The sequence below is a fragment of the Nannobrachium achirus genome (assembly GCF_963921795.1).
Source record: "Nannobrachium achirus genome assembly, chromosome: 7".
Taxonomy (NCBI): domain Eukaryota; kingdom Metazoa; phylum Chordata; class Actinopteri; order Myctophiformes; family Myctophidae; genus Nannobrachium; species Nannobrachium achirus.
In genome coordinates, this window is record NC_137816.1 from 17,579,963 (window position 1) to 17,595,106 (window position 15,144).

The 15,144-nt window shown below is 41.9% G+C and overlaps 1 long non-coding RNA gene across 1 annotated transcript; it reads right to left on the reverse strand.

Annotated features, from left to right (window-relative positions):
- Nucleotides 1-2,313: 2,313 nt before the first annotated feature.
- Nucleotides 2,314-7,169, reverse strand: LOC308288298. Its single transcript, XR_013962186.1, has 3 exons — nucleotides 7,122-7,169; nucleotides 5,501-5,710; nucleotides 2,314-3,248 (listed from the first exon to the last, which is right to left on the reverse strand). It is a non-coding gene; the product is annotated as an uncharacterized lncRNA (long non-coding RNA).
- Nucleotides 7,170-15,144: the final 7,975 nt, after the last annotated feature.

Here is a 15,144-nt window from a genome sequence, read left to right on the forward strand (position 1 = left end):
ACAAGCACACAGCCTCACGGTGTGAGGCGTTGTTCACAGTTCACTGTTGTTCACAGTTCACTGTTTTCACTACTTTTGTGCGACGGCCTTGTATGATGAAGTAGGGCTTTACTTTGCGAAAAAATGAACACATTTTAAACTTCGAGATACGAGGTTTCTGCTTGACAGTGACGATATGTGGGTTCACTATAAGTAACATAGTTAATAGTTACATTGTACTCAAATGGTGTATTCCAACAATGTGTAAACCACCAAATAGTCTAATTTGTTATTCATTTTATAACTACAATTCAAAATTAAATATTATCCTTGATATTTTTTTCTGTTTTTATTTCATTAAGGAGAGAGCTTACCGAAGTATACAGGCACCAGAAAAAACATGATGTGATAGCCATAAGTATTATTGTTATGTATTGTATCTGCACATCTTGATCAAATTAAAATAAATAATAATGTAATAAGTATACAATAGCTTAAATGTTGAGTTGTAGTTATAAAATGAATAATTATTTTGTTTGAATACGTAGTATGTAACTATCTTAGTTGTGGCGAGACATAACTTACTCTATGTATGCTTTATTCATGTGTTTTTTTTAATTAGCAAGATATGTATGTATTGTAGTGTAGACAGGGCTGGACATTGATACTAACACCTGTGTTTCTTCTCCAGGCACAGAGACCACCTTCTGCCTGCATCGCATTCGCCACCAAGAGACCTTGACCCTGCCAACGATGAAGGTCGTCTGCCAAGCGCCTTCCTTCAATCATCGCTCAGCCTCTCCAGAATCTCCAACTACCTCGGGACTTCGATACTTTTGTTTTGAGCCACACTGGCATTGATGAACAGTAACCAAGGATGCTTACTTGTGTACTCAAGTATTATTATTTTTTTTTGCCTGCACTCTTCTTTCACTCCACTATTTAAACTGAAATGTTTTACTTTTACAGTTCTAGGAAGGGACTGAAAATGTACTATTTATATAGTTTGATTCTTTAAATGTTTTGGTATGCATTGGTCTTAAAAGATAATGTACTTTGTAATTTGTACTTTTGAATACCGGTACTTAGTAGAATATTAGTAGCCTATTTACTTCACTACAAGGTTTAGATATTTTTGTTAAGTTCTTATCGGACACCACTGCGAGATGGGTCTTAGTCTTAGACAACCAGTCACCCTTTATTTTACAGTAATGTAAGTAATGCTTTCCTCTTTTGTTTTAAATGCATTTCAACAGTATAGTCATGTTTTGTACAGAAAGTATGCTGTCATTATTACACTCTAATCATCTTGACACATTCTTTGTTTATGAAACGGTTCAACTTTTTATTTTAAATCACAGCAGGAGACAAAGGTAAGAGTTTGTTACAACATGCTCTCTTTGATGTATCTCCTAAGAATGTGTGCCCTCCATAGAGGTAATATGTTAAATAAATGGATTGACATATCCAAAATGATGCAACAGCTCTGGACCTTAAATTCATCATGCACGTGTCTTGACTGAAGTCAACAGTTGCCCCTTGCTGTATAGTACAGGGGTTAAAGTTCTCAGTCCTGGGGACTGATTTCAGTCTTGAGGATTCCATAGGGGCTATAGTAACCCCATGTAGACCAGGGGATAATACTGATTATTTTTTTACCTTTTTTTACCCTGTAATGTAAAGTTAAAGTTCCAGTTCCATATACATTGACATGACATTCATAATGTGTGTGTATTGGTATAAATGTATATGGGCTAATACTGTAAAGATATAGTTCTACAGTCAGATACACTTCCTTCCAAAGTGCTGCTGGTAGCCAGCAAAAAAGCAACAAGATTGTGGTATAAAAGTGACCCTCCAACTTGTGAGCAGTGGCTGTGCATTGTGGAGGAAATATATGTGATGGAGAGATTTACACACAAACTCAGGATACAAGAAGAACTGTTCCTTGAGAAAAGGGAGAAATGGACTGAATATAAAACCCAACAGAATGACACCACAAATGTCTGACATGGACTAAAATGTGATAACCAAATGATGTAATAATGTTGATAAAAATAGAAAGAAAGTACTACAGAAAATCTAATGGAAAAACCTTTGCAGAGTGAAAGTGTGCTTAAACGACAGTCTCTCTCCAAACCATCAACACGCAAGGCAACAGCTGTTTAAGCACAATACAATATTCTCTATGCACAGCAGCCATATTGGAAAGAAAAGGGCTTCAGTTCAGGGACACTAATGGTTCCTTTAGGAGGTTTCAAATATGGCCCTTTCCCTTACGGGTGTGTAACTCAGGTACAATTGGTTCCATTGGTACACTCAAGAGTTATGGGGGTCCTTGAAATTAAAATGTTTGAGAACCACTAAATGGAACAGAACCTGAGATAGTCGGGGGCCTTAAGGGGAGAAAATATACATTTCCTGCAAATCAGTCTAAAAGTGCCCAATTTTGCACAGATGTAGCCCAGTAGTACATGCTCATGATTTAGCTAGGGCGCCCGAGTTTGCAACCTTTGGGGTCACCACAGTGGCCAAATCAAGTTGGGCTCCTATCGACTTTCTATACAGGAGGAAAATACCCAGAAAAAAATCTGCTTTAAGTAGGATGTGAGGGTTCTAACTAGAGGTTTGTCATGATTCTGAATCCATTGCAAGCCTTTGTTTTGCACAAAAAAAAACATTCCTTGGGCTACAAATGGCCCCACAAAACGATGGTTTAGTGATGAGTCATCATCTTTTCACAGTTTGGTGGGTGTTTTGTGGGGCCACCTCCCTGACAATAACGATGGGACCACAATTCTTATATGAGACGATTCTAAGATGACCCAATGTTATTCTCATAGAAAATGAACTTCCGTGACCCAGGAGATGAACCAGTGACGTCAGTACTCTATTAAGACGTGAGGTTGATTCTACAAAAGCCTAATAAAACGGTTTTCAGAAAAAACCTATGTTGCTATGTATCGTTGTTAGGCAGAAACCTTACCTCCATATTATGTTTTGTTTTCCATAAAATTAGCAGATTGCAAGCTTTTAGATCTGCTACTTTAGAATTATAATCCTGAAAAGTTTTGGACATGAGGTTTCCACCCATAGATGCTTTACCAGTTTTAATGGTTAATTAGTGTACTGTACGTGGTAAGACCTGTGAAGGAAATTAGTAAGGTCTCTGGGAGTGGGACATATCATCTGTAGGGCTGTGTGCTCTCTGGGGGCGTACAGTATGGATGATCTTCTCCTCTGTCACCACTGGGGTTTTCCATGTGTGTCTGAAGACATTAAAAAAAGACATGCATACTTGTTAACTGACATCTCCAAGTTTAAAACATCGCTACACTAAATAATAAGTACACCGGATCCATTGTAACACAGGTTCTTTCCTTTCCTAAAAAGTAAGTATTCTGGAGTTAAAATGCTTCCACCCGACAGCAACAATATAATATAATAAACTCAATAGTTATTACAGTGATAATATATCGAATTATCAGTACACATTTAATGCAAAAATAAAGAATGGCAATACCTCTAATGAACGTGGAAAAAATATCTTTCTCACATTTCAACTTAAAAGAGGTGTAGCTATAAAATGTGTAAATGTGCAACTCTTAGATCCTATTTTTAATATCTAACCCTTGACAGCCATTCATTCAAACAGAAAAGCAGCTGTATTGAAAATATTTTTTTTTCTCACACATAATGCAGGACACAGCTCCTGCTATTTAGGCCATGGCTATACGGAGCTGGATTTTTCATATATCCCGGTTTTTCAGATATCCAGATAGAAAAATATCTAGGTCCACACGAGAAAGATATCTAGGTCTAAAATAATCTGAGTCCCCAGACCTCCACTGGGGGACAAGCACACACACAGTTAAGTCTTAAGAGATATCCGGGTACCGTGTCTACACAGATCCAGAGAATATCCAGCTTTGCGGCCGAAATATCCAGCTTAATGTGGCTGCAGCCCCAACAGCACAAAAAATGTCTAGCTTCAGAAATATCCAGCTCTGTGTAGCCATGGCCTAAACCACTTGAACACACCTATTCTGGGGGGAACATTACTAAAAATGGCAGATCTACAAGCTCACAGTGAGCTGCAATGCAACAAGTTGAGAACTTATATGTGCTATTTTAGGCAAAGAAAGTTGGTGTAGATGGAAGAAAGCGGCCCATGTAGGGAAGTCTAGAGCAGGGGTCAGCAATCTTTTTGAAATGAAGTGCCATGTTTTTATTTTCTAGATAGTCAGTGTGCCATGTCAACATGTTTAATGACACGCCATCAAAAATTCAGACACATTTTGAGTGTCAGGAAATAAACCCTTTTGTAAATCCCGCCCCATTCTGCCCTGTTACTATGATGGGACATTAACCCTGGGCAGATTGTTTTTATAGTGGAAGTGGATGGGATTTTTTTTCCCTTCATAGCCTCATTACAGCTATATAAAGTACCAAAGGAAAAACACCTAGGTGATATTAATAAAAAGGGAAGACAAAGGTACAGTAGTTACATTGCAAAACAGGGGGTTTACCCGAAAATATATGTTTTAATTTGTTTAATCCCAGTGGGACAGAATCCTCTTTGCAGATTCTTTTATAGTGGAAGTGGATGGGATTTTTTTCCCCTTCATAGCCTCATTACAGCTATATAAAGTACCACAAAAAACACATCTACGTGATATTCATAAAAAGGGAAGAAAAAGGTACAGTAATTACATAGCAAAACAGTAGTTTTCCCCCGAAAAATAAATGTTTTAATTAGTTTAATCCTCTGGATCAGAGATAGAAAGAGAAGCGCATTGCATCTTGGGTACTAGGAAGAGGACAGAGAGAATGTTTCTCCTCACATAATAGGCTGGCTTTTCGTAATTCTGCCCATTTAAATTATATGTACCCAATCGTGACTCTTAGACCATTGATAAGGTACATGTGAACTAGTTTGTTGAAGCTTATTCGTTATGATGAGCGAGATCGCTTGACGCTTGCCGTCGCTATCACCGTACCGGCCGATCTCCGTGTCGCGCACTGCGGACAGTTGTTGAAAGCCTGAAGCAACATTCTCCACTGCACAAACTCCACCCCCGATAGCAAAAAGTGAATGTTTTTTTCTGGTTGGCCAGTCAGGGAGTCTCAGGGACCAATCAGAAGGCTGACAAACGGTCTATTGTTATAATGATCATTATAGACTCAAGCAATAACCCATCTATCTCGAGAGTTCAGGGTTTTAGTGAATGTAGAATTATGTGCAGGATGTAATTTGTGCAAATTATGTGACTTAATTTAATTGACCACATAAAAAAAAACATGTGATTTTAAAATAAAAACCCTCTCTCTCACACTTCTGGCAGTGTGCCAGTGATCACCCTCCCCTGTGCCATTGTTGTGCCTAAGGTTGCCTACCCCTGGTCTAGTGGGTTTAAGTGGCTACCTTTACACATTTCTGCCAGGAAGAGTTGCAGAGGGAACTGAATCACTGTTAATTGAGACAGACTGAATCAGCATGGCACTGCTGGTCTAGACTTACCTCTGAGAATATCCCCATCCTGGTTGGGGTAAAAGGCCAGTTTGAAGATGTGGTTCATAATGCTGCGTTCGATAGGCATCTGGACATCTTGCAACTGGTCCTTGCTAGTATACTGCCAGATGGCATCACGGACCATGGCACCATACAGGTAGTGCAGAAAACCCTCCACTGCTGCAGTCTTGTCATCAGCCGCTGTGCATCCCTGGAAGGCTGTGGGGGGAGACAGGGAACAATGCAGTGAGCAATCAGTCTGTTGATTACCTTTAAAAATATATATAAAATACAGAGAAAGTAGCCTATCTACAAGCTCACAATGTGCCTTATTGTGAGTTTGTAGATAGGCTATTTTCACTACTTTTGTGCAACACTTGTATGATGAAGTAGGGCAGTGTTTCTCAAATGGGGGTACGTGTACCCCTAGGGGTACGCAGGGCGGGACCGTACCTATGTTCCCCAGGTTCTATGTTCCCCAGGTTCTATCTATTCCACCTAACAGCATTAGTTTAGTGAGGTTAGGGTTAGGTGGTAAGAAAGTGGGGAACATAGAACCTGGGGAACATAGAACCTGGGGAACATAGGTTGGACCCCCGCAGGGAGTACGTCAGAAAAACTAGAAAATGGGAATTAGTACTTTACTATTATGGTTAATGATAAAACATTGACAGAGTTTGTGTGAACCTGCTCATCTGTACATTTCTAAACCAAATAACATCAATACCTTTACTAGTAGTAACAGTTATTTAATAGAAAGCAGTATTTATTTGCCATTTATTTGCCATTATGCTGTTTTATTTTGAACATATTGGCATCGGAACTGGACTTTTGATGTCAATTTTGCAGTAGTCAGGGGAAGGGGGTACATGGCTTCAGAAATCAGTATAAGGGATTACTCCAGCCAAAAAAGATTGAGAACCACTGAAGTAGGGCATTCATTTATGAAAACATAGCACGTTGAATACAAGGTTTCTGCCTGAGAACAAGAATTAGAGAGGGTATGTGTGTACAAAAGAGAGAGGTCATCAGATCAGCCTGTGTCGCCTCTATATAAGAATGTGAATGATGGCTGCATATATGCTGTGTTGTGAATCCACTATAGCCATTTGAAATGTGATGTAATTTTTTGTTCTGCTTGTCCTGCTTCCAAATGTGTAGGAGAAATCCTTAAATTAGAATTAGGCTACTCCAAGGAAAACAGTAAAAGGGTTTCTATAGGCTACACTATACAGTAAATAATAGTCTACCTCCTTTTGAAGACCAGCTTACTGCTGTTGATCTTGTTTGATCCAACAGATGTCTAGTATACATCTAAAATACTCTGCAGCACTGCAGATGAGAGAGAGAGGTGAACAAATAACAATAAATTCAACTTCCTCGCACAGTGATAAATACACGTGCATAAAAAAACATTGCAGTCCTACGTGTTTTTACCTAAAAATGTTGTCAGGTGATGTAGCCTACACATGATGGAAACATGATGCGACACAAACACTAGGCTACTAAACACACACGTCCCTGTTCTTGATGGTGGTGATTGTGTGTAATATGTGCATGGCACGCAAAAACGACTTCCAAACTCAATTAATTCACTGAAAGTTTCTTCAGAAAGTCATAGATTGCTTACATTCATGGTTATTTTCCAGTAGGCAACCTTATGTCCATTGCGAGTCCAGTCACAGAGGCTGACTGACTGTTCTGTGGACATAAGGTGCTCTTTTCCCATAGTACACAAGACCTGGCTTAAACAAATCCTCTCTTAACCCTAATAAAACTAACATAACCATCTCAACATAATGCATTTTTATGCATTTCTGACTAGAAGCCCAATATTCTAGGACCATTCCTATATATTATCAAACTTATCCGCCAAAAGTTATTCGCGACCTACCTGTTGTTATGAAGGGGGGAAAATACCTTATACAAAGCATTCACCATTCAAGCTTCTAGCGCCCTCTACTGTTGACCGGTGGTCACTACTCTGGAAGAAGCAAATGATTGGCGCAGAATCCTACAAAAATACATTATTAATTATTAATTATAATTGTTACGTTTTTGGAAAATAGTATAGATCTACTAGGACATTTTGTGAACAAATAATAACAATAATAATAAGTACGCTCTTGCACGTTTGGATATAACCTCGCGATACCAGGCTTTCTCGCGAGGATGAGTTGTTTACAAATGAAAATGCCTCAGCGTCGCGCAGCGTTCCTATTGGTCCGCTGCGCTCGGCAGCGGACCAATAGGGACAGCGCTCGAGCATCCTTCCTGTTTCAAACAGGTGTTCTTCGGATGATAACGTTAGAACGTCAGTGCTCATCTGGACTTCATTGAGAACAGACGTGCATCTTAGCGGCTCCACCAGAGACGTTACTGACGAACTACTGCTGACTGCTTGTTTACATCGACGCCTGTCGTCCATCTGTTGCTGTTGTTTCACCGGTCATTTCAACTTTTAATTTGATATTTTCAAACATTTGATAACACTTCTTTTTGGATCCCTAGTCTTCAGCTTGACCAACTGAACTCAGGTAAGTAAGTTTGCTCTTGTTAACGACACACACACACACACACACACACACACACACACACACACACACACACACACAGGGGCTTGTTTGTCGTTAATTTACACAGAGGCCTGTTTGCAACAGTTGTGGGTCATTTTCAACCATATTTTGGTTTGAGTACACTGTTGTGGTTTGAAGAAGCACTTTGAAGAAGTACTTGACAATGAAGAACACCCAGCCACAGGACGCAGTCGCCGCCTACTCAAGGCTCCATGAACAACATCCATGCCAGCCTCTTCTGACAGACGACCAGAAAGTCGAGCTGCGCAACTGCAACATGGAGGTCAACGAGAGGAAGGGGAAGGCAGCCCGGAAGATGAAGTTCATCATGTTGCAGTCAGAGAAGGCCTACGTGAGAGATCTGCGTGGTCTGGAGACATACTGGTGGGAGATGGCCAGTGGGCTTGAGGAGGAGGTACCTGCAGGCATCCGCAACAAGCAACACATCATCTTTGGTAACATCCAGGAGATATATGACTTTCATAGCAATATTTTCCTGAGTGAGTTGACCAACTGTGAGCTACCAGAGGATGTGGGACACTGCTTTGCTACCTGGGCTGATGGGTTCCACATGTATGTGAACTACTGTAAGAACAAAGTTGACTCCAGTCAACTCTTACTGGAACACGCTGGAACCTTCTTTGATGACATCCGGCAGAAACATGGCCTGGGCTTCGCTAGTTCCATCGACTCCTACCTCATCAAGCCTGTGCAGAGAATCACCAAGTACCAGCTACTGCTCAAGGACTTGCTGTCTTGCTGTGAGGATGGAGAGGGAGGAGAGCTTGCGGATGCTCTTGAGTTGATGCTGAGTGTGCCTAAGAAGGCGAATGATGCCATGAACATCGCCATGTTGGACGGTTTTGATGACAACATGGATGTCCAGGGGGACTTGATTGTTCATGGCAGTTTCCAGGTGTGGAACCCCAAGACTCTAATCCGGAAGGTTCGCAACCACCACGTGTTCCTGTTCCAGAACTCGCTGGTCTTCAGCAAGGAGATCAGGGACTCAGCTGGCAGAACTAAGTACAGGTATGTGAATAAAGTACTGACATCCGAGTTGGGGGTGACAGAGCACATTCGAGGGGACCCCTGTAAGTTTGCTCTGTGGGCAGGAAGGACCCCCGCCTCTCACAACCATACTGTACTTACGGCATCCAGCTTGAAGGCCAAACAGGAGTGGGTTAAGAACATCCAGGAGAGAATGACACCCCTGAAGGAGCCTCTTCACCTGCAGCCTCAGGCCTCGCTGCAGTCCAGCCGTCCAGGTCCACGTCCGATGCTGTGGAAATGGCTGACCAGCTGCGTACGCAGACCCAGCCGGTGACAGCTCTGGGCTCGCCAGGGAGATCCTATTTCTTAATATGCAGCTAGTTTGTGGGAAAGATCCCTCAGGATGTGGGTGAAGGCAGAGCTTAAATACAAAGTCTTTGAAGAGTGTAGGACTCGGCGGGGAGCCGAGTCTGGATAGCGGGAGCTGCTGAGACCGGGTTAGTGGAGTTGAGGCTTGCTGGAGTTTCCTCCTTGATGTCCATGTAGGGTCAGAGGTCGGTGTGTGGCGAACGGGTAAGAAACCACATACATAAATGCATCTGTCTGTCTTGTCAGTCGTGTACCACACAGGAGGTTCCCCGGACTGGAGGTCGGGTCCCCCCAGTCAAAGTTGGTCAGTCGAGCCTATCTCCTGATCGCTACTGTTGCGTGTGGACGCGCTTCCAGGAAGGGGAACGACTAACACAGGCTATTTGTGTAACCTTAGCTGAGGTAAGAACATTTACTTTTTTATGTTACCTTATATGGTTTTTAAAGTTTAACATGAAGTAGTAATTGTCATATATATTAGAAATAGTTTTTGTGAAGATAAGGGGAAAAAATCAACAAAAATCTGTCTGTTTGTTGTGGACTGTGCTGGAGTTTCCCTGGACTTGAGGTGGAGGTCCCCCCCAGTTGAAGTTGGTCAGTCGAGCCTCCCTCCTGATCGCTCCTGGTGCGTGTGGACTTGCATCCAGAAAGGGAACGACTGTTGGCATAGATGGGCTGTACTGTGGCTGCAAGAAAACACTAGGCTATTTGTGTAACCTGAGCTGAGGTAAGAACATTTACTGTTTTCTGTTACCTTATATAGTTTTGTTTTACATGAAGTAGTAATGGTCATATTAACAATATGTTTTGTGTTGGCTGACTAGGCCTACTTGGTATTAGAAATAATTGTTTAAGATCTCATTATCATTTTTATAGCACTGAATTTCACCACTTTATAGGGTTTAGATTTTTAACTTCCAAGTAATAATTGTAGGTATTAGAAATATATGTATACTAGTTGTTGTTGTACAAAACTAAAACTAAAAAAACACAAAACTAAAACTAACCAAAAAAAAGTGTCTGTCTATCTAATGTATTTTCACAGGTTTCTACTGACGTGGCTTCATCCTCTCCCTTTGGGGAGTCTGTCCTGCGTGCAGTATGTGTCATCACCACTCTGTTGGCCTGGCGGGCTTGCTCGAGCCGCCCTTCAACCCTGTGATGGTGACTGGCCTTGGCGTCTTGCGGGGCCAGGCTTTAGGTAGCGTCTTGCACCTGAGCCTGTCTGTCTATGGAGCACCTGGGTGTGGTAGAGATAAAAGCACTCTTCCCACCACCGCAGCAGTAACTGCGATGCCTCCAGCTTGGCCTGGCGCACCATCAATCTAAACACAATTGGCCGTGTTTAGACAATTTACAATTGAGCATTTAGCAGACGCTCTTAACCCAGAGCAACTTAAAATTGGGGTGGAAAGCTGGCTGGATCAAGTGACCGTTCTTTTTGCTGCACTGCAGAAGCTACTGGCAAGTGTATATGGGAGGATGCACACAGTAGTTTATACATCCCCAGCTGTGGAGGTGTTAGTGCAGCAACAAGGACTGAAAGGACACTTGGGGACAGTTGGGAATTGACAACGACTAAATTGGGACTTCTCCGATGGATTGCCGCCGTGTAGTGGCGGAGAAGCTAATGACCCAATGACCCAAGCTTCTGGCAGGTGCTACCATCATGCCGGACAGCTCAAAGGGTATTAGGGATCAGACCAAGAGCAATCCATTGATAAAACTAACATGTTACAGAAATCACCACAAGAAACCAAAGCACTCCAGCAGACGTCCAAGGAGATGCCAGCCACAACAACTGTTGTGCAAGGTTGTATCCCCTCCAAAAGAATCCATTAGAGATGGAGCCTGGTATGTAAGGACTATTATATAAACTGTTATATGACTCATTATACCAATATTCCCTTAGTATTGTTGATGGTGTGCAGACCACCAGGGCTCTGCTGTGAAGGAAACTGAGGTAACACTTTACTTAAAGGTCTATAATGCACTCATTTAAATAACTGGTTATAAATGTTTACAATTATGCATAACAACGTATAAGCTTAGTGGAACAGCACATTGTATTTTTCATTTCAAGGACCTCCAAATTGGTATGCATTTGGCTGCGAACTCTCATCTGAAAAGATTTCTGCCAAGGACCCCCATACATTTACTTACTTATTTATTAAAAAAAATAACCTTTTCTCAAAACGGCAGATCTATGCTCACAATACGTTGTGGTGTGAGCTTGTAGATCGGTTATTTTCAAACAGCCAATGTATTTAGGGTTAAAGCTATTTAAACTGTTTGTGATGCTAATATCAACTAATGTAGCTGGGGAGCCCTTTCAAGGATTCCTGGGGGTCCCCGGAGAACACTTTGAAAACCACTTTATTGTCTGCACTACCTTACAGTCCAAAATGTAGATCAGGCTCAGACTTTCATTGGTAACTAAAATGAGTAAATGTCCTGGTTTTCTGTTCACACCACAGGCTAGAGGAGACCAACTGGAGGAGACAAAAAGAAAACGTCTCACTGAGCTGACCTCCACCCAGCAAAAGCTGTAGCCTACAACCGCACTGCAGACCAGGTGAGAGTGGGCAGCCGCCTATGGCTTTTAGCACTGTAGATTTAACTGACTGGGTTGCAGAGAAGAAAGGGGCAGTCAAGTGTAAAATGATCCTAAAGATTAGTAGGCGTTGGAGTATGTTATGAACTCTGGCGATTCTGTCTGTCTTGGAATGGAACAGCATCATGGCTGAACTGTTAGAAACTGAGAAAGCCTACACCCGAGACCTGCAGGAGTGCCTGGATACATACTTTTGGGAGATGACCAGTGGAGTGCTGGAGGACATACCTGTTGGCATCCTCAACAAGGAACAGGTTGTCTTTGGCAACATCCAGGATATCTGTTACTTCCACAGCAACATTTTCATGGAGGAGTTGGTCAACTGTCAGCTACCGGAAGATGTGGGACAGTGCTTTGTGACCTGGGCTGACAAGTTCAACATGTATGTGAGTTACTTCATGAACAAACCTCACTCCAGTGAACTTATTCGGGAACACGCTGGAAGCTACTTTGACCTCATCCAGCAGAAACATGGTCTGGGCCGGGCCAGTTCTATTGACACCTTCCTCATCAAGCCAGTACAGAGGCTCACCAAGTACCAGCTCCTCCTAAAGGACCTACTGTGTTGCTGTGATGAGGGAGAGGGAGGAGACATTAAGGCTGGCCTGGAGGTGATGTTGCGCTTTCTCAAGAAAGCAAATGATGCCATGACCATCGCCTTGCTGGAGGGTTGTGATGATGTGGATGTCCAGGGGGACTTGATGCTTCATGGCCGTTTTCAGGTGTGGAACCCCAACTCTGTCCTCCATAACGTCCGCAAGTCTCTCAAGCGGAATAGTCACTACCGCCACCTGTTCCTCTTTGAGAGGTCACTGATCTTCTGCAAGGAGATCAAAGACTCCACTGACAGAACCAGATACCAGTACAGCAATAAAGTACTGACTGGTGACTTATGGGTGACTGAGCACAATGAAGGGGACCCCGGTACGTTCATTCTGTGGGCAGGATCAGGAAGGACTCCACCCTTTCACAAGACTCTACTTAAAGCCTCCAGTGTGAAAGAGAAACAGAAGTGGATGAGTAACATCTGGGAGGTGAGCCAGGACAGAATGAAGTCACCTCTTCACCTGGACGACACACCAGCACTGTCCAAACCTCCCAGGAACAGGACAGGACAGATAGCCAATCTACAGCCTCAGGCCTGGCTCTTCTCCCGACACTCCAGCCAACCAGGTCAGAGATTGTATGGATCACTGTGGAAATGGCTGACCAGCCGCAGTAGCAGGCGGAATTAGCAAATAATTGACTGAAACACTTGTATATACTGTATATAATTACATTTGATTGTTGTATTGTATTATGCATTCTTTGTTGTCTTATTACCAGTGATTAATATTGTTTTCATTGTATTATTGTTTATTAATGTCATTATTTATAGTAATTATTGTTGTATATAGTTGTGGTGATGGCAGTAAATAAACCAAGTTCAGTGAACTTGCCAGACTACACATTAAAACCCTGAATCTTAATTGAACTCCACCCATAGGGGTACATTTGCACCTGTACGACCCAGAGGGTCCTGTACAGTACATGTATAGCTAAAGCACATGGATTATAATTTCTGTAGTGCAGTAGTGGAAGAAGTACTCTGATTCTTTACTGGAGTAAAAGTAGTAATACCATAATGTGGAGGTACAATTATACTTATTACAAGTAAAAGTCCTGTAATCAAGCTCACAACATCACAATGCAAGGCGCTGTGAGCTTGTAGATCAGCTATTTTTGAATAGCCAAAGTATAATATAGGCCTTAATTGGGTATGTTTTTTAATTATAATTTAAATCTGCAGAGCAACTAGTAAAGCTGTCTGTCAAGTAATTGTAGTGGTGTAATAGGTACCATATTTGATGGTACAGTATCTTCCACTTATTAGATTATTTCTCATTCACTTATTGAATTCACTCAAACTTATTATTTGAAACTTGTTGGTCACAATACTAATACTTTGTGATATATTTCGGCTACGGTGTAATTTTGACAAAATAGTTTTATTATTAAACAAACAACAAATCAAAATATCAATCAGCATCAATTAATCAATGAGTATAATAATAATGTGACTGCTGTGATTCTTCAATTTCCTGCAGTTTCATTTATTGAAGGAAATTAGCTCAAGTTAGAAATCTACATTTCCTTACACAGGACACTCAAGAAAACTGGACGTGCACCGTGGTCGACGACCCCCAGAATCCCTGGGTGATACTGGGGACATGGGGAGGGTGCCAGACTGCCAGTGAAGGATGCCTCACCGGGAGAAGCATCCCAACAGCCACAGGTGAGTTGGTTTCCGTGTTTGACCGACGATTCAAACTGACTCCTCTCTTTCGCCTTCCCCAGTGCAGGTCACCACCAAGAAGAAGGTTACCGTCACCAAGAAGGAGCGAGGACCCATGATGGAGTGGTGGAAGTATGTACATACATCTCACTTGTCACTTGTTCTCATGGTTCTCATGGGTTTGTTATTTTAATACATAGTACATTTTTGTTGACCACAAATGTTTAAGAATGTTTTATTAGATATGATAGCATGTTGTATAAATAGATGACAAAACAACAAACCTAGGTTCGTTGTTTTTACCTGGAATTTCTTTGAGGCACTACATTGTTCTCTCTGTACTGTATTTATGTGACTATTTAACTTTAGTTTGCTTATTCCCATCTCACACTTTCTTGCAGGAGTATGCAAGGCTTCCTCCAATACATCTGCCAAAGTACGGCGTTGGGCGAGCACGGGAGGCCAAAACTAAAAACCTGCAAAGGAGAATGCCTGCCAACAGGAAAGGCCACCAACAGCCAAACACCACTTTCTGGTAAGTACACATTTATTACAGGTCCAGATCTCTTTTTTTCCCCCCTCTGCATTAAATCTCTTCATCAAAATTAGCCAATCTACAAGTTCCCAACGTGACGCGTTGTGAGCATGCATAATTTCTATTTTTCCCGAAAGCTTGCCCCGTGCTCATCAGGACACTCAATACGGACACTCATTCATCCACACAAAGCCAGACATAGGAGCGGTTAGTACCGCACAAAAATGGTGTTGTCTGTTGAAGTGAACTGATTGACCAGTGATATGGTATATGTGTGTAGCCTACATTTAC